The 20000-nt window shown below is 42.0% G+C and overlaps 1 protein-coding gene across 3 annotated transcripts in view; it reads right to left on the minus strand.

Annotated features, from left to right (window-relative positions):
• Positions 1–20000, minus strand: part of LOC135107088 (microtubule-associated protein 4-like) — a 493319-nt gene that overhangs the window by 472754 nt on the left and 565 nt on the right. For 2 of the 3 annotated variants that reach the window (XM_064016741.1, XM_064016724.1), the window contains exon 2: positions 3267–3320. The exons of the other annotated variant lie outside the window; for it this stretch is intronic. The gene's annotated coding sequence lies outside the window, so the exon portion shown is untranslated. The remainder of the gene's footprint in view (positions 1–3266; positions 3321–20000) is intronic. 3 annotated transcript variants of the gene reach the window in all.

Raw genomic sequence — 20000 nt, forward strand, 5'->3', positions numbered from 1 at the left:
AAGGCAGACTACAAGTGCACAGCAGGGAAGGACTGGATGTAATGTAACCAAACCTCATTTCCATAACACTCTTTCGAAAAACCCTAGGAGTTTTTACAAGTACTAATTATAAAAGCTACAGAGATGGTTATATAGGCTTCCATGGGCGTTTTATTCCTATTGACAATGTAAAATTCTTATTAAACTACCATTAGGAGCTTAAAAGCACCCTTGAAAACCCCATGAGCTTCCAGTAGAGCGTGTTTAAGAGTGGTCGGGATAAAACGCCTAAACGTTTAAGGCATATTTTCTCATTTCACTTTGCTTTCCCTCCTTCAATATACTCAATCAGCCACCAAACCGTGCCATGAACACCCGGTCTCTCTAACCTCCCCAACCTGTTAAGCACTGTTATGTTAATGAGTCAGCCACCTAAACACAGGAACCAAACCTAACGCCAGTATAACCTGAAGCGTTCGCCATGCATCAGGTAGGCAATTCTCTGAAAATGTAACGCCTCATCCATAGCTATGTTACGATTATTGAATTCACGGGCACGGTTTTACGGTAACGTCACGAAATGGGAGCAATCAGATGTAATCCAAATAAAAACACACTTTAGAGGTCAAGAGAGGAGATTCACTTCATACCAGTCGTCGCTAGCTCTCTCTTGTCTTTCTACATATCCCACACAGTCTCTTCCGCAACCTCCTTCACCTCTAAACTTCTTCCCTAATACATCCATCGACCAGCACACCTCCACCTCCACCTCTTCCACCTCCACATGCCAAGTCACACTACCGAATGACCTCACAGGTAGTCCGACCTTTCGCCCTTCCTCTCCTCGTCCCTTCACTATTTGTTGCCAAAAAGAGATTTCAGTTTTCCGATTGACGTCAAAAAAAAAATAAATAAAATAAATAAGTAAATCCATGAAATTCTGAAAAATTAAATGCTCGTCAAAATAAATAAGTAAATATATAAATGAATTGAATAAATAAATAAATAAATAAATAAATAAATAAATAATAAATAAATAAATATATCAGGGAAAATGAATTACTGGTGAAATGAAATATCGCAAAATATAAATATGTTTGGAGAGAGAGAGAGAGAGAGAGAGGAGAGAGAGAGAGAGAGAGAGAGAGAGAGAGAGAGAGAGAGAGAGAGAGAGAGAGAGAGAGAGAGAGAGAGAGAGAGAGAGAGAGAGAATCCAAAAAAGGAAAGAAAATATAAAAAAAGACGAAAAATGACAGGAGAAAAGAATAAAGGAGAAGGAAAGGAGGGGGAGGATAAAGCAGGGGAGAAAACACTAGGGAGGAAAAAAATGAGACAGGAAAGATAAGACGAGGAAAGAAGAAGAAAAAGAAAGAGTAGGGAGAATGAAAAAGAAGTAGAGAGAAGAGAAGAAAAATAGGAAAGGAGAGGAGAGAAAAGAGGGAGCGCATGAAAGTATAAAGAAAGAAAGAAAAAAAAGAGAGAGAGAGAGAGAGAGAGAGAGAAGAGAGAGAGAGAGAGAGAGAGAGAGAGAGAGAGAGAGAGAGAGAGGAGAGAGAGCGAGAGAGAGAGAGAGAGAGAGAGAGGGAAAGGAGAGGTGAGTAAAGGAAGCTCAGTCAATATTCACAACAGCACCGGTGAAAACTAAATATGAGAGTAGACAAACAAATACTACAATCGGAATATGTATCCTATGTGTGTGTCTTTCCTCGTACATGCACCTATACGTTTCCTAAGTCCCTCATGGATTTTTAAAGCGCCCCACGAAGGTTTCTCAAAGGCAAGGGAGTTATTTACGCGCCATGACACACCTCTTCTAAGATTTGTGAGGCAAAGAAACCAATGAAACTGTGATTAACCGGGCGACTCTTCACAATTTTATCAATAGAAAGGAAGGAAGCTGGAATAAAAAATGTGAATGGTTTGGAAAGTGTAGGATTATGAAGCTTTGTTCATTATAAGCCTCTAAATTTCATAATATTATAGGATTATAGAGATATTAGTATATAGGATTAAGACACTGAATAAAATACATGAATCGTTGCTCGCCATGGAAATGAAGGAGTGAAGTGGACAGGATATACAGAAATTGAAATTAAGCATATTAGCAAATGACTGAAACTTAAAGGTTCCGAAACAGATATGAACCAACAGGCTTCTCGAGGCTCTGTGTGGCGTAAGAGATGATCCTGCACTGGGATAAAGAGTAAATCCTAATGGACCAAGCTTGGGACTGATTTATATATAGCCATCAAATGTTACTGTCACTAGACCCCATGCCTGGCCACCTCAAACACCACCATCTGCTGTGATCGAGTGTGTCCCCAAGACGTTTCTATTCTTGACCTGTGTTTGTTTGTGTTTTGGTATTTTAACGTGCAGCGCTGTGACATGTTAGGCACTATTGTGAAACATCGATTACTTTCAAAAGGTTCTAGTTGAAGTCACACGGGTGTTTAAGATTTTTTTTTTTTATGGTTTTAGTGATAAATTAACAAGATTTCTATGTTATTAATAGGAGAAATACTCTCGATAACACGACTAATGATCTCTGTTGCCTTTGAAAATATGCGCAATGGAAGCATTGTTTCTGAATGTGGCCAGTTGTTGCGGCGCCAGTCAGTCAATCAATCAGTTCTTTAAATATGTGGTCGTTGAATATCACAGTTTTATGATGATGTACAAGATTACCTCTGCGTGGTTCTCCAAAACTGTACGTCACATGAGACTGTTGCAATGTTGACCCTCCTGAATGCCTGGGGTGACTGACCTTTCTACACCTGGCGTTCATAATGTAAAGGCCACGCGCAGTTTTGTTGTTTGTCCTTATTTACAGTCATCGCCCTGTGCTGGCCAATGGGCCGTGACTTATTGGCCATTCATGCCGGTGATAATGATGCTCGCGTCATTTCATTCCTGGTTCAAAACTTATTTCAATTGATATGTTGTTTTCCACTGAAATACTGAATTTCCATAACATATTGTTTACTATATTCTTTGTGAAACATTTATGACTATATGAATAATACACACTGTTTCTTATTATCAAAAAAATATTTTTCTCAGAGAGAATCTTGTGATGAAGTTATGCCCTCTTATTTGCAACAAAATTGAGACTTACATAAATTGTGTTGGATCAAACAGCGCCAATGTATACACGGTACGCAGCAGTCACGCAGCCTCAGGTCCTAAACACTTACAACTTTTAGACTATAAGACGATAACAGTGTGATGCATGCCATACACTGTACTGCTGATGCAACAACGAACATTTGGTAAAGTCTGCTCACCCCTCACGTGACTCCCAGCCACGACGTGACACAGAGGCAGCGACACAAGGCTCCCTGAAAAAAGAGACGTAAATAAGAAATTACGAGAACACGTTTCTGAAAATAATGAAAATTTGATTATGAAGCTGACAAGGAGAACATGATGGCGAGGTGACGGTAAGCACATTCTTGGATAGTGGGCAAGCAGAGAGAGAGAGAGAGAGAGAGAGAGAGAGAGAGAGAGAGAGAGGAGAGAGAGAGAGAGAGAGAGAGAGAGAGAGAGAGAGAGAGAGAGAGAGAGAGAGAGAGAGAGAGAGAGAGAGTGTGTGTGTGGGAAGGGGAGGGAGAAGGAAAGAAAGAGAGAGGATGCAAGAAAAATTCCATTACTTCAATTGTTGCCTCCAGTGTTTCCAGCAAAGTGGGTGTACTCCCTCGGAACGTGCGTGGGATTGAGGTCTTTGTGGAAAAAACAGCTGAGAAGAAATAACAATCAAATTCGATCCAGCGTAAAGTGAATGTGAAGGCTCCTTTTCCAGTATTTTTAGGCTGTCATCAGTGCTACCACAGATCCCGTGCCACAGAAAGAGATGTATACAGGTGCACAGATACATTGATTCTCTCTCTCTCTCTCTCTCTCTCTCTCTCTCTCTCTCTCTCTCTCTCTCTCTCTCTCTCTCTCTCTCTCTCTCTCTCTCTCTCTCTCTCTCTCTCTAATATAACCCGTAAGCACCGTTTGGCTAAAGACAATTTAACAGAGAGATGCAGATGCATATATACATATACATGATTATACAGATATATACAGATGCATGAAAACATTAATTTGTTCTTTCTCTCTCTCTGTCTTTCTAATATAAGCCATGAGCACAGTTTGGCTAAAGATAACCAAGAAAAAAAAAAGAATTAGGCGCTGCAGATACAAAACCACGTGCTTCATGAAGGGAGGAACTGATAAAAACCCACAAGGATATCACCAACTCAATGAAAATTCTTGCAATGTCTCCCGGGCGGACCAATGAAAGAGCGGGGCGTTTGAACATCAAGATTTCACAAAGGGCAAATCGGGAAGGAGTAGCTGCGAGAGTGGAGACACCCCTGGAGGTTCCTTCCTTGTGACAGACGCTGGCAAAGTTATTGTTTACGTTTACGAGTGACGCGGGGGACGGAAGGAAGGGATGCGTCTGTTCGTGCCTGACTTATCCTGCTGTTTACTGAGTGTCTTTGTCTCAGTGCTTTATTGCAGGATAAAGGGAAGAGCTTGCTTATCATATCTACTATAATATTTTACTCCTCACTTTTTGTACAAGACTCCACGAAACTCATCGCTAGACAGCGTAGTGATGTGGAGAGTGGCGTGACCTACACCGTGTCTTCGTCTCCGGGGCGTGACAGTAAGCCCGTGATGGAGGCAAGAGTGGCGGGCGTGTGATGGGCGTTCGTAGCGGTGTTTTGTCATTTGTTAAACTCGTCCTCGGCAGCGGTCACCTTTAATTCACAGCAGAGGAGTAGCGAACGGAACGAATTGTGCACTGCAACATTTGAACGATATGCGAGAAAGTTTGTGTGGGAAACGTTGGATCCCAGAGCAGCTCACGGTGAAGTCTTAACCTTAGGGGAAGTCCATAAGGAAGTCTGTTTGCTGCGATCCAAGTGAAGCATTTGTCTGGAACACATGATATGGATCCTTAGGGTGAAGTCGAGGGTGTTTTGACGTCAGATGAAGTCGACAAGAAAGTTTGTTTGCTGTGATCCAAGTGAAATAAGGATCTCATATTCTGATCCTTACACATTCCTCACAGTATGTAAAAGTAACACAAGATCTTTTTTTCAGACTCCTTTTTTTGCTAGAACAATACAAAAAAGGTAGTAATATCTAATACTAGTCTTCCCTCTGTAAGAATTCGTCTGGAAAACACGATACGGATTCCAGGGCCGCTTAGAGTGAAGTCAAGGTAGTTTTGGCATTAAGAAAGTCACCCAGCCATCTAGAGACCTGCTGTGTACGCGCACGTGTATAAACTACGAGGATGAAACCGTATCCCTAACTCAGCAGTGGAATACCTGCTGCACCTGTCCATGAATCTGAGGATTACGTATCCAGGTCAAGACAGGCAGCGTACAGCGTCCCTACACCTATCCGTCTTCCACCACGCTGATCCTGTATATGGTGTATGTAATATTCTGCATCACGAGACCTCGCTCCACTCTCTCACATGAGTAATGATACAAAGACACGGAAGATGCGGGCGACTGCTTTCCTTGAGTAGACAAACACATGGTCGGATACTACATCACTGTTGTTTTAATTCTTAACCTTAACTCCTTCATTTATATCCACGGAGGGACAGTTACTCGTGCATTTACTAACTTTTCATGTCTTAAAATCGCGTGTCTCGAAAGAATGCTTATTTAAAAATGTCAAGAAGGTAAATGTTGACAGTTATGATTTTTTTTATATAACCTGGATGACTAAGGCAACTCAAGCACGTTAGAATGAGGTCAATGAGGTTTGTTGCAACTTACAGAGAGAGAGAGAGAGAGAGAGAGAGAGAGAGAGAGAGAGAGAGAGAGAGAGAGAGAGAGAGAGAGAGAGAGAGAGAGAGAGAGAGAGAGAGTGTGTGCGTGTGTGTGTGTGTGTGTGTGCGTTATTCCCACGCTTCCCTGCAAATTGATACTAGCGAACACAACAGACCTATCAATTATTATTCATTAGCGTGTGTCCTTCGACTGATGTCCCTTCCTCAGAAAACACCACACAAATTACTGCAAACACCTCACACAGCTCGCAGGGATGGGGGACCTTCCAATCGACCTCAGCTGCTAATACAATACATCTTCTTTATTCCTATGGCTTGTTTACATCGCATATTTGGACAGCTGGGACGTGTAATGTGGAGATAACAGACTTGCAGGAAAGATTTTTACTAATGGCTCTTGAAAATGTGTGTTTAAGTTTCAGTCCATCCACGTACTTAAAAGATGCCACCTCGTGTGTGTTTCTTTAGGTGTATGCTGAGAGAGAGACATTAAAACACACACACAGACTTGCACCAAAGCCTTTTACTAATGTCTCTTGAGTGTGTGTGAGAATTTTTTTTCATCTATGTCTGCTAATTGAAGATGCCACCTCGTATATGCTTCCTCTTCTGTGTGGTGAGGGATACACACACACACACACACACACACACACACACACACACACACACACACACACACACACACACAAAGTACACTAAAAACGTATTTCATTAACTACATCGCATCTTACATAGTGGCGGGAGGGAATTTATAATGGCCACGTACAAATTCCTTTTAAATAAACTCGCGGAATGTGCTATGAAGGACGGAGAGAGACGGGAAGAGGCAGCAGGAGGAAAGCATCTCATCTCCTCCCTTCCCTTCTCCGCGCCTAGCCAAGGGTGCTCACCGCCTCCACTGAGAGAGAAGACGTCAAGAGCAGAATCTCTCTCTCTCTCTCTCTCTCTCTCTCTCTCTCTCTCTCTCTCTCTCTCTCTCTCTCTCTCTCTCTCTCTGCTAACTCAAACAGCCTCGCCTGCCGCTTCAAAACTTGCCAGCCACGAGCTACCACAGCGGTGAACAAATACAAGAACAAGCGACTGAATAATTAAACACTTGAGGCTGTAACCTACAGACCCACAGCCACTCTCGTCCTCTCGATCATGAGCCTCGTGAAGACCTTCGTGCTGACAATTCCCCGGGTGATTTTTGGACTTGCCTACGATGTGTCTCCTTTACGGATACACACACACACACACACACACACACACACACACACACACGGGTCCTGTTCCACCGCCCATATGTTTTTGTTGTAAAGTTCTTTCTTCTTTCATATCAGGACAGAGTATATAGCATCTACTAAGTGCCTGATTGAAGTTTGTGGTTCATTTTTCGTTTTCTTTTTACTTTTCTTTTCTTTTTTTTTTCTTCTTGTGTTGTTTTATGGGTGAAGGAGGCCAGCTAAGGACACAAAAATGGGAAGAAAACTCGCTAATTGGCAGCTCAGAGAAATGGAAAAAAATAAATAAATAAGTAAATAAAAGAAAATATAATTAAAATGATCAATTTAGATACGGAAGCGCTTGTACAAAGACTTCCATACACGCAAGAATACAGTATATAATTCTGTGCCCGTGTAACCCCCACAAATAACCTTTAAAAAATAAAAAATAAAAAAAATAGAACATGCTTTTCATTATACCTCGCTGATACTCGGCATAAAATCAGTCAAAAAAAACAATCTTAAAAAATAAATAAATAAACCACATTTTCATCATATCTCACTCACAATCAGCACGGCATCGAAAAACAGGAAGGAAAATAAAGGAAGGTTCACGGAAAATGAGACGGAAGGCAGCAGGTGACGGCCACTGGCGCAGGTGTCTCCAATACACGTCAGGACACGATTGGTCAAAGAGAGGCGAAAATAATGACTCATAACCGTCAATCTATCGCAGGCTAACGCAGACTTTGCATATTTTAGACTCTCTCAATAACAAAGCAATTATTTTGTATATACTTGTCAGAAAAGCTTTTATAACTACCTGGGATGGCACGAGAGAGAAAGTTTAGTGCCGTAAGGGCGTCAAAACACCAAAGGTAAACTAACAAACGAAATTAAGGTCGATTTATACTCAGGTTTACAGGAAGGTATTAATTAAGTGGCCCTTTCCAGAATCTACTTCAATAAAAAAAAAAAATTAAGTTATTTTTATATATACTTGACAGAAAAAGCGCAGATCTGGACTAGTACGAAATAAATAAGCTTGGTACTGTAAGAAAGTCAAAACACCTAAACACAACTAACAAACCAAAATGAGACCAATTGTTACTCAGTTTTGTGTAGAAATATCAGTTAAGTAGCCTTTCCCTGTTCTTTTTCCAGCTATCTTTGTGTTTTTATTCTCTTGGCCAGCCTCCACTCGACATAAGAAGAGAAATGGAGAAAACAAAAAGTGTGACAGCAGAGGGCCTAGCAATGCTGCCTCAGCGGTCCTCACACTCCACTCGACCACCAAACGCCGTCGCCACTGAGGTCATAAGGAAGGCGGAACTTCAGACGAGGAGATCAATAAACTTCTGCTCGAACCATCAGCCCCTTCACCCGCCGCGCTGCTTTACGAGGCACGAGATCCTTATGCACAAAGCCCCGAATTATAAGTTCCATTTTTCAGAGTCTATCGTGCTACGTGGCTCGGACCCGATCGAGTGGAATTTAACAAAAGAAAAAAACTCCTTTACCTAACCTGTATGGGGTGAGCGACCAGGCGTGCCATCGTGTAGAGGCATTGTGCAAGCCACGGGAGGCTGGATAGGTTGTATATTAGAGCTGTATTTAGAAACGTTTTGCTCTCTCTCTCTCTCTCTCTCTCTCTCTCTCTCTCTCTCTCTCTCTCTCTCTCTCTCTCTCTCTCTCTCTCTCTCTTCACGATTAACTTTTTGATTCATGCTTTTGACTGCGGGAGCAAATGAATTCGATAACGTTAAAGCTCCTCACAACAGTAATCCCCACATAGATAGTGTGCAAAGTAAAGTCCAGCGCAAATAATGTTAAACATACACACTGCAGCCAAGAAACACAATAGCTTGACTCAAAGCGCACACGACGTTCCCTTACTGGCTAAAACGAGTCTTGAATTTACGATGGGGTTGACAGACGGACGACCCCCGCAAATACTCCGAAGCTGGCCACAGAACGCAACTGTCGTGACGCCGCACCATCGCCGCCGCTCGCTGGGACTTCAATGTATGCAATGTAGTTATATCCATCAGAGCGTTTCGGCTTTCACGGCAGACAAAGCCAATCTAATTCCTGGTTTCTCCGTGTATTACTGTCAGTTGGGTCCTCTCCTGCTGTGTCTCCTCGCCTTCTTTCCAAGTAAAGTATTCATGAGTCAAGTTGTCTGCTCTCATGGAATATGCACCAGTATTGTACATGTTTGTATTTCTGGTTAAACATTCACTTCCTTTCAACTAGGCGCCTGCGTACACACACACACACACACACACACACACACACACACACACACACACACACACACACACACACACACTTGCAACTCTAACTTGACATTTTTTTTAGATCCGGCATGTGGGAGGGTATTTCTGTTGATGAGTATGTCACAAACTTCAGATTCTTAACATTTAACGATCCTTTTTTTCATTTACCCGTCATGCCAAGTCTCCATAAATCAAGGCAGGAGTCTTCGCTTCTGGCACAAGACGACAACACAGCGCCGGTGTTCGTCACTCTCACTTAATCATCGCACAACACTGGACATGCGTGATCGTATATACTTCCAGATGATGTGTGGCGCCGTTACTCAAGCGACGCGTTACTCTGCCCGCCACCCACTCGACTGTTGAATGTTATGGATCTCAATTGAGTGTTTTTGTCATTTCACGAATACACAGTGGCTTGATGTTTTATTTCTTTGGTTTTGTTTACTACTAATAATTATACTAATAATTATAATGTGAAAAAAAAAATCCTCAGGCAGCATTCTCCGACATCAAGGCTTTGTTGTGAATGATCTCTGCAGACAAAAAATGAAGAATTGCTAGGGAGTCTATGCAGTGCCAGTTATAACAGCGTAACCTTCACAAACCAAACTGAATATTTATTCTCTTCTCTTTTTTTTTCTTTTTTTCATCCTTCTGGAACAGTTGGAAAGAAAAACTGTCCCCTTTTCTTAATTTTCCTTTTAAAAACCGAAAACTCGAGACAAATTTTTGACTGGGGGAGAGAGAGAGAGAGAGAGAGAGAGAGAGGGTGTCAAATCATAACGTACCTTCACTAACATAGCACAGGACGGAGTGAAATGAAGGACTGTCCCTCACCAACCGACTTGAGAGCGAACCCGAAGAACTAGCGGCGAATGTTGACAATGGAACAGAGATAATGGACTCAATACTGCGGAAGGCAACGTGAAGCTGTTCGTGGAAGTATGGTATAGATACGGTACAATACTCTATTTCACACAATTTATTCTTCAAATGGATGAAAGTCACCTCCTTCTTGGAAATTGAGTTGACAGACCATTCTGCTACTGCTGCTGTTGCTGCTATTATTGCTACTACTACTACTACTACTACTACTATTACTACTACGGCAGCCACCTCACGACCCCCTCCCTTTCTTCCTTCTTCAGGTTCCTTCCTTCTTTGCTTCCCTTCATACTGCTGTTGTTGCTGCTACTACTACTACTACTACTACTACTACTACTACTACTACTACTACTACTACTACTGCAGCCATCACTTAACCCTTCTCTTTCTTCCTTCCTTCAATTCCTCAACTCTCTCCCTCTTTTCTTCCTTCCTTCCTTCCTTCCTTCCTTCTCTTGCTTCCCTCCTTATTTTCTTTTTTTTTTTTTTTCCTTTCTTCCCTCCTTCCTTTTCCAACATATTCCGCCCTCACTTTGTATGTCCTATTCCATTTCCTCTCTCTCTCTCTCTCTCTCTCTCTCTCTCTCTCTCTCTCTCTCTCTCTCTCTCTCTCTCTCTCTCTCTCTCTCTCTCTCCGTATCTCCAATCTCCAGTCCTCTTTCACGTCCTCTTAACTTTTCTTCTTCTATTTTCTATATGCGTGAGTTTTTCCCTCCTTTCATCTCCTTTTTTTTTTCTTTTCTACAGCCTCCAGTGAACTCTCTCTCTCTCTCTCTCTCTCTCTCTCTCTCTCTCTCTCTCTCTCTCTCTCTCTCTCTCTCTCTCTCTCTCTCTCTCTCTCTCTCTCTCTCTCTCAACATATGTTAAGGACCAACACTACAAGAAGGAAAGTTCAAGGAAAGTGAGAAAGAAAGAACGAAAAAAGAAAAGAAAGTCAATGAGAAAGGTAAGAGAAGAAGAAGAAAAAGCAGAGGAGGAGAAGGAGGAGAAGGAGGAGGAGGAGGAGGAGAAGGAACAGAAAAAGTGGTGTTCAGTTCCATCAGGGATACTAATATATTTCCTCGCTGTAATTTTCTCATTACGATTCTTTTTCCTTTTCTTCTCGGTATTTCTGACTTCACTTTCCCAGACAGCAATCATCATAAGAACATAAGAGCATAAGAAAATAAAGGAAGCTGCAAGAACTAATCAGACCTACACGTGGCAGTCACTGTGCAAAACGTATCTATTTCCACCCATCATCCCCATGCATAAATCTGCCGTATGTTCTGTCAAAGCTCCTTAATGACTCAGCACAAACAACCTGATTAAAGAGACCCTCCCATTCGTCTACCACTCCTTTCGAGAACTGATTCCTTCCTATGTATTTTTTTTTTTCTTTTTAATCCAACTTTTCCAGCCTGTTCTCTCCTGATTACTTGATCCTGAAAATTTTACTTAAGTCACCCTCGTTTTACCACTTGAACAGCAATCATAATAGTAGTAATAATACGATAGATTTCCAAAGGTCATGTACTTACATACACACACGTTAACCTAGACCAGACACACACACACACACACACACACACACACACACACACTTACGTTCGTTTCTCACATACGAAATTAGTGATGATGAAAGTTCAGGTTGCTCGGCGTCGCCTGTCTCTGAGCAAAATTCCACTCTGGAAGACCCATCGACAAAACTTAAGACAGGCGGGAGGAAGAAATGTTTGGAGGAACACGACTATAAATTGGAGGACGAGGGCAAGAGAGGAAGAGAAAACGGCATTACGAGTAAGGAAGAGTGGTCTGGGGTGGGAGGGAATGGGGAGAGAAGAGGATGGGGACGAGGAGGTTGAGGGAGCACGAGAGAAAGAGAGAAACAGAAGAGGGATGGGGAAAAGAGGAGAAGAGAGGACAGACGGAATGCATGAAGGCAGCTGAGTACAAAAAAATATCCTGCCCCTAAAAAAAAATTTACGTGAAGTTAGCAAAGAAATTATGATAGAAATGTAAGAGGCAACGAATTTGAGAAGTGAGGATACGATGATAGCGAGGCAAAAAAGCGAGACGAGATAATAAGTAGTAATGAAAATGTGATAATGAAGACAGTAGTGTACGGTGGAGAAGCGAAAAATATAAGACATACTGAACGAAGAGGATGACGAAGACGACGACGATGACGAAGAAAAAAAAAAAAAAGACGAGGGAGACAAGAAAGAGGACGAGAATGAGAAGAACAAAGACAAGGAAGACGAGGAGAAGAACACGAAAAGCAAGGAGGAAAAAGACGACGACAACAACAAGAAAGAAGAACACGAAGGGAAAGAGAACAAGGACAAGGACGAGAAAAACGAGAACGACAAGAAGACAACCAGAGAAACAAGAATGAGGAAAAGGAGGAAGAAGAGGAGAACACGAACTTATACACGTAAAAAAAGAAAAAAAAAAGAAAAACAACTTGACGAGACTTGCAGTGGTACAGGAGGCGTTATTTGCTGTACATACAGGAGAGAAAAAAAATATTAATTCTTTCCACTGTTCTGTTCTTGTACCACCACCTAGCGAGGATGAAAGAGGAGGAGGATAGTGAGAACGGAGGGGGAGGAGAGAAAGAGGAGATAAGGATGGAGAAACAGGAGGAAGAGATAGAGATAGAGGAGGATGAGGTATGGAGAAAAAGGAAGAAAAGTAGGAGAGGACAAAAAGGAAGAGGAGATTGAGGCAGAGGAGTAAAGAAAGAGGAGGAAGAGAAAGAAGAGGATGAAGAGAAAGAAGAAGAGGAGGAACGCAACGGAAGAATAATAATTAACAAGTGGTATTTATTCTATTGATAAAGGCAGAGAGAGAGAGAGAGAGAGAGAGAGAGAGAGAGAGAGAGAGAGAGAGAGAGAGAGAGAGAGAGAGAGAGAGAGAGAGAGAGAGAGAGAGAGAGAGAGAGAGAGAGAGTCAGCCATCAATTGTACATATATATATCCATAACTTCATTCCCCTCTAAGGATCAAAACCTTCCTTAACTTTCACTACTTATCTCCTAGCTAAGTCGCCGCGGGAACTGACTAATCTTGTGCTTTCATTTCCTTTCCTGTCCGCTCTGCCTTCCCTTTTGCTGTTCCGGCCTGTCACTAAGCCGTGTGTGTGTGTGTGTGTGTGTGTGTGTTCATAATGGCAATGCAATCTTTTATCTCCTCTTGGTCTTCCCCTGAGTTTGTGAGATCTTACGTCACTCTCAAAGGAAGGTTTTCTTTTTATTTATTTTTTATTTATTTTTTTTTCTTTTTTTGCAATCTTGTTTGTTGCGTGAGGCGTTCCTGTGTTTGTGTCTTGTTGATTATCTTTTTTTTTTCTTTCGAGTTTTTTTTTTCAATTTCTGCAAGTGGAATGGGGTGTTTTCTTTTCTTGTTCTTCGTCTTCTTTTTCTTTTTTATCTTTTTTGCTTCTTTTTTTCTTTTCTTTTTCTTCTTCTCCTTTCTCTTCTTCTTTTCTTCTTATTCTTATTCTCCTCCTCTTCTCCTCCTCCTTCTTTTTTCTTCTTCTTCTTCTTTTTCCTCTCTCACCCATTTTTCTACCCTGAGCCAGCCTCCCTGAGAAGCATCAGCTGAGATGTGCGTCTCACCCTACCAGTCCCTTAACGAACAAAATACCTACACGCTTACTACGTATATTTGTAAACTTGGAAAATAAGCTGAAACAAAAAGATGAAAAAAAAAAACTTTCGGACAGTTTAATTTTCTTAATGTCTCTAATTTTTTTTAATTCTTTAATATTTCATATTTATGAATTAGCATGACAGTGGCATTCTTGCAGCCCGCTGGTACAAAATAAACGAGATAAACATTTTACTTTTTTTTTCAGAGTTTAACGAACACGAGACCTAATTCGTACTTAATTATATTTCTGCTTTTATAATATATGCATGTATGAGAGAGAGAGAGAGAGAGAGAGAGAGAGAGAGAGAGAGAGAGAGAGAGAGAGAGAGAGAGAGAGAGAGAGAGAGAGAGAGAGAGAATGAGAGTTTATATATAAGAATAAATATATAAACACCACTGAGGCGACACAGGTAAGGAGGGTGTGGTGATGGTGGTGGTAGTGGCGAGGCAAGGCCGGGGCTGAGGAAGTCACGAGTGAGGGATGGAGGAGGCTTGACGCACGCCAGGGATTTGCATACTTTCTGTAAAAAGTTTCTCCTCCTCGCGGCGCAGATAATGCCACCACGCACCCCACACTCTCCTGACGGCGCGCCTGAAGGAAGCAGAAGGCAAAGCAGGAAGCAGAGGACGCGGAAAAGGATGCTGCTACATACGTGCGGAACATTTTGATAATAATGATACTATTACGCTGTTTATCACTAAGGTAGTTGTTACACTTGGATTTCACTACAGGGGGCTTAGGTGAAGAGGTGGAATTCAGAGAGATATAAAAACTATCACTAAAATCATCAAAACCTTCTATAATATCGAGTACATCCGCTAAACAATCACTAAAATCACTTCCACTGGAGCCATTGAAGATGTTGTTAAGATTAGGCGCTTAGATTGTTTGAGGACACAGTCTTTTGCAGTCTCCTCGTTCGCTTCCTTACAACCCTCGACCTTAAACCTCCGTGACCCTTTTGTTGTTTGGTTTCCACGTTCGTAAGTAACATCAGTGTTCGATCTCAGCTAGCACGAACAAAGGTATTACACATTAATGCACTTATAAAAATTTAATTCATGTCCACGGTAAATGTTTGACCTTCACATTGACTTGTGATAAAATAAATATAACCTGTGTGTGTGTGTGTGTGTGTGTGTGTGTGTGTGTGTGTAGTAATGTATATATTTGCCAGGTTCACTTCCATCCCGCAAGGCACACACACAAGGATATACAAACTTTACAATAGTCCCTCCATCCCACAAGTCACTATTAGAAAACGCTTAAATCTTTAGGAGTAACAAAACTATTTACATATATATATATATATATATATATATATATATATATATATATATATATATATATATATATATATATATATATATATATATATATATATATATATATATATATATGTGTGTGTGTGTGTGTGTGTGTGTGTGTGTGAGGATTGGAGGGCAAGCAGCGGCGAGGACTGGTATCGATCACAGTCATATCAATCAGTATTTACACACGTACAGCGGCATCACTCATCTCTGGAACTCTGACATACAACACAAACCTCACCCTCTGAGTTATGAGGTACATGTCCCTCTAACGTGTGGGTGGGTGGGTGGGAAGAGAGGGTGGTTTTGGTAGGTGAGTGGATGGAGTATGGGTGGTGATGGTGGTGGTGGCGATGATGATTATGATAAAGACAACAGCAACAACAACAACAACAACAACAACATCAACAGTACTATGTAAACTTTGGTGGTAGATAAGCATCACAACAGCACTGCCGTAAATTACATTTTTACACAGAAATAAAATAACAAATAAATGAATAAATAAAAAAAACAAGAGATAAACACATCCCTGAAAAAAAATAAAAAATAAATAAATAAATAAATACCTTGAAACCTGACGCATTGTCCTAATATTTGCACAAGTGGGTGGAATGAAACAGCGCCAAGCCAGCAGCCTCGCCAGTGAAAGAGATGCACCGCACGAGGGTCACAGGAGCCGCTACTTATCCCATAAATTGGCACTCACACCCGCGGACGCCCTCCCTCCACTTCAAGAGTTACTGCCGCCGCCACCGTGCCAGCCAGATACAGGGCGCCCGTGGGAGGCAAGGAAGCAAAATGAAACTTATAGCAATGGTTAAGTTTACAGATATTACTTTTCATTGGTCTATAAACACCGTTGCTTCTGTAGTGAACCTGCCATGTTTGTGGTATACGGGATGTAACAATGACGATATAAGCAAAGTTCCTAGGGGCAATAATCAAAACAGGACAAAAAATAACGGGTTCTAGCTTGATAAAGTTCGATTTAAAACAGATATAGGATGGAACTGGCTTACAAATAGCGGTAGAAGAATGGGATAGACTCAGTAATCAGGTTTTCATTATAGTGTTGAGTCATTACGACAAATTTATGAATGAGGATGATAGGTGGAAATGCCACGAGTAGACTTGACGGTTTCTTGCAGCTTAGCCCTATGTCCTTGTGCTGTGGTGGTGGTGGTGGTGGTGAGCGTCGAGGTGGTGACAAGTGGTGATGGATGTGATGTGTGATGTATGGTGATGGGCGGTGTGGATGATATTTTCCTTGTCAGTGTGTGTGTGTGTGTGTGTGTGTGTGTGTGTGTGTGTGTGTGTGTGTGTGTGTGTGTGTGTGTGCAATCCTCGCCTCGCCCTCAGTACAGTACTGAATTTGTCAAGAGGAAGTGACGGAGGAGAAGCAAGAGTCACCAGAACACACACACACACACACACACACACACACACACAACTTTTGGATAACCGTTTTGAGTGAGTGAGAGGAACTGGCACCTTCAGTTGGCATTTTTTTCATAGCCTTTTTGTTGCCCTAGTTAGGAGTTCCCTTTTACACACACACACACACACACACACACACACACACACACACACGTCTCCTTCACAAACACTTCCTCCCTAGTTGATTATCTCTCCTCATCTCATCCTCTCATCCTGACTTCCTTCTCTCCACCTCCTTCCCTCCCCTCAAAAGAAGGAATTTCGTAAGGTATGCAAAATAGAAATTACAAAGATTATCAAAGACCACAGTACGTGTGGTTGAGGGAACGGCAAGAGGAGGAGGAGGAGTGACGGGAAGATGGGAGAGGATAGGGTGAGAGTAGGTAAGGAAATGAAGGAGAAACGAGGGAGGATGTTGACAAGTGAGTAACGAGTAGGTTAGGGAAGGAGGGAGAGGAAAAGCAGGGGATGATATGTCAGAGGAGAGATAATGGAAGCAGGGGAGGGAAAGGAAGGAAGGAATATAAAATGGGAATGGGTACATGAAGACTAGTGAGAGGAAAGCTTGAAAATAAACATATCCCTTAGACTCACGTATTAAACTGGCAGATTTACGTGTCATTAATCAGGTCAATTGCTTCAGTAAGGAGGGGCAACGAAGATGAAGGACCAAAGATACTGAATAGCTCTAAAATTAGTGAGTTAAAATAAGGATTACAATGAGATATGTAACAGAGAGAGAGAGAGAGAAAGAGAGTGTGTGGGAGAAGAATGCAGTTCAAAAGAGCAGTATATAACACCCCCCCCCCCCCTCTCTCTCTCTCTCTCTCTCTCTCTCTCTCTCTCTCTCTCTCTCTCTCTCTCTCTCTCTCTCTCTCTCTGAGCAATTCTTCACCCAGCCTTTATCAGCGCAATTTTTCACCTCTCGCTGCCTCGATCCTTCTGGCCTACTTCAAACTTTCTCCTATCTGTCATCACAACCTCTTCTCAGCTTCATTTCCACATCCTCTTAAAATTCATCTCGTCGGGCTCTTTACACACACACACACACACACACACACACACACACACACTTATCTACTCACAAAGACGCTTCGTTAAAGATTTTTTGCACAACAGTTAATTTAACTCTGCGAATACTTTCCTGCAAAAATGACATCATCAAGTTTGCCAGAAAGGAAGAGGGGGAGGAAGAGGAGATAGCAAGAGGGGGAGGAAGAGGAGAAGAAGAAACGGCGATAGAGAAGGACGACGATGAGGGCGAGCAGAGAAACAAAGAAACAAACGGGGAATAAACATCTGCAGATTTGTTGGTCCCGAGTATTTAAAGTGCATTGAGTAGAGTGTATAGAAGAGTAAATGAAGAGTAGTAAGGACGAAGGCTCCTCCCTATCAACAAACAACTTCCATGAATCGATCTGACACACACACACACACAAACAGACAACAGCTAAGCATCGTTCAGCTTGTTACTGTTCACCATAGCACCGCAATGAGAAGGTCTGTTTGTGCATAGTAACTCAGACGCCCTTAAATTTCTCTTGGTTTTTCACGGTCTATGAAGGCAATTGAAGAGAAGATTAGACAAGTTTATGGATGGGGATAGCAGATGGAAATAGGTAGGTGTGTTTCATACAGGGACTGCCACGTGTAAGCCTGGTCGCTTCTTGCAGCTTCCCTTATTTCTTATGTTCTTATGTAATTCCTGTCCCCATTAACTCCTGCTTGTCTCGTAAACACTTAACACTGACCCTGTTTCATGTGCTCCCACTCCTAGTCGACAAAGTTCCCCTAAAAGACTGTTCTTATGGTTTAGCTTGTAATCACGTACAGGGAGGGTAAAAGCCGCTATATTTGTTATACGTTCATCATAATTATTGCTATGACGCAGCCTCCTATTGTCTGTTTACCATTATTGCAATTGCCGAACACGTAGTGACAAATGGAGCAGTGTAAATTATCACTGTTCATAAAAATAAAAGTCTAATAAATAGTGTTGTGCAACTTGTGAAATTAAAGAAATCTATTGATTACCACCGTTTTATATTGTATGTAAGTGTGTGTGTGTGTGTGTGTGTGTGTGTGTGTGTGTGTGTAGATGCGTAAGTATGTGCTGTGTTAAATCCCACACACAGATCCAACAAACACTCATTCCCACAATACACAAATATACACAAATACTGCAAAACCACCTGAGCCCTCCCTCCCCACCACCAACCACCCCCCCAACCAAAAAAGATAAACAAAAACACCTTTAAAACCATAAATAAAATATAATCCTACCTAAACCCAAATCAGCCGGTCCGTCACTCCCAGCCTGGCGAGATGGACGTGCTGGTTGGCTCTCGCACCATTTGTCAATCGTGGCTTCAAATTTGTGAGTGCCAGACGCGGCTCGTTATCAGTGTAGTGGGACATGACCGTGCACAATTTAACGAAACATGACCACGTGGAGCGCGCGGGTCCCGGTAGTAAAAAGCCAGCGAAACAACCAAACGAGTCTCGATCTGCTGCCAACGACACATGACTCGAGCAAGTGTGTGTGTGTGGAGAGAGAGAGAGAGAGAGAGAGAATTATTATCTTATATTTTGCTAGTGACGGAACCTTTGCCATCTCTCAGTCTCCATCACAGTCCACGGTTTGCGAGTACCAGTGCTCCTACAAATATGCAGAATCGTGGCGGGGCGTGTGTGAACTCCCGCGGCTGACTGGCACGTCGGAACGCCTCGCCGCAACAGAAAAGGCGCCTTGTGTCTATGTAGCAAGTTTGTCGTGGCGGTGTGGACGTTAAGAAAAAAACAGTCACCTGTGTTCAGCTGAGGGGACGAGTGGTCGGCAGCGAGACAAAAAGCGGGTCGAAAACCTTTGCGAGAAAAGAGACTGCCCTTTTCCGTAATTCCCAGAGAAAGAACTGCACACTTTCGTTTACTGGCGAAAAGAATTATGAGAAAAAGAGCAGACCAGCGTATGAAACGAAGGAAGCAGAAAAAATAAAAACGGATTCTAGCTTTTCTTCTCCTTCAACAAAGTGAAAAGTTAAGACAGTGTTTACTCACACAATAAAGCGAATTATATTAAAAGAAAACAGTTAAGATTACGATAGATAAAAGAAAACAAAAAGAAAAATACTTAATGCTTTTATTTAATTGACCACGCTTAATATTTACGCATTTTGTTAATCTATGACAAAGAACATGTAACAGATTTACGTCTAACCTCCACGAGAAGGGAAGTTGACACGCACATTCTTATTTGCAGCCATAAAACTATTCCCTCCAGCAACACAGAGAAGGAGGAGGTCAGAGGTCACATATTTGTCTGGTGAGAGAGAAATGTGGAAAAAATAACTAAAATCGGAGCATAACATCACCATCTCTTTTATTACGTCTGGAGAGAGAGAGAGAGAGAGAGAGAGAGAGAGAGAGAGAGAGAGAGAGAGAGAGAGAGAACCGCAATACC

The sequence above is a fragment of the Scylla paramamosain genome, chromosome 14 (genome assembly GCF_035594125.1).
Source record: "Scylla paramamosain isolate STU-SP2022 chromosome 14, ASM3559412v1, whole genome shotgun sequence".
NCBI lineage: Eukaryota > Metazoa > Arthropoda > Malacostraca > Decapoda > Portunidae > Scylla > Scylla paramamosain.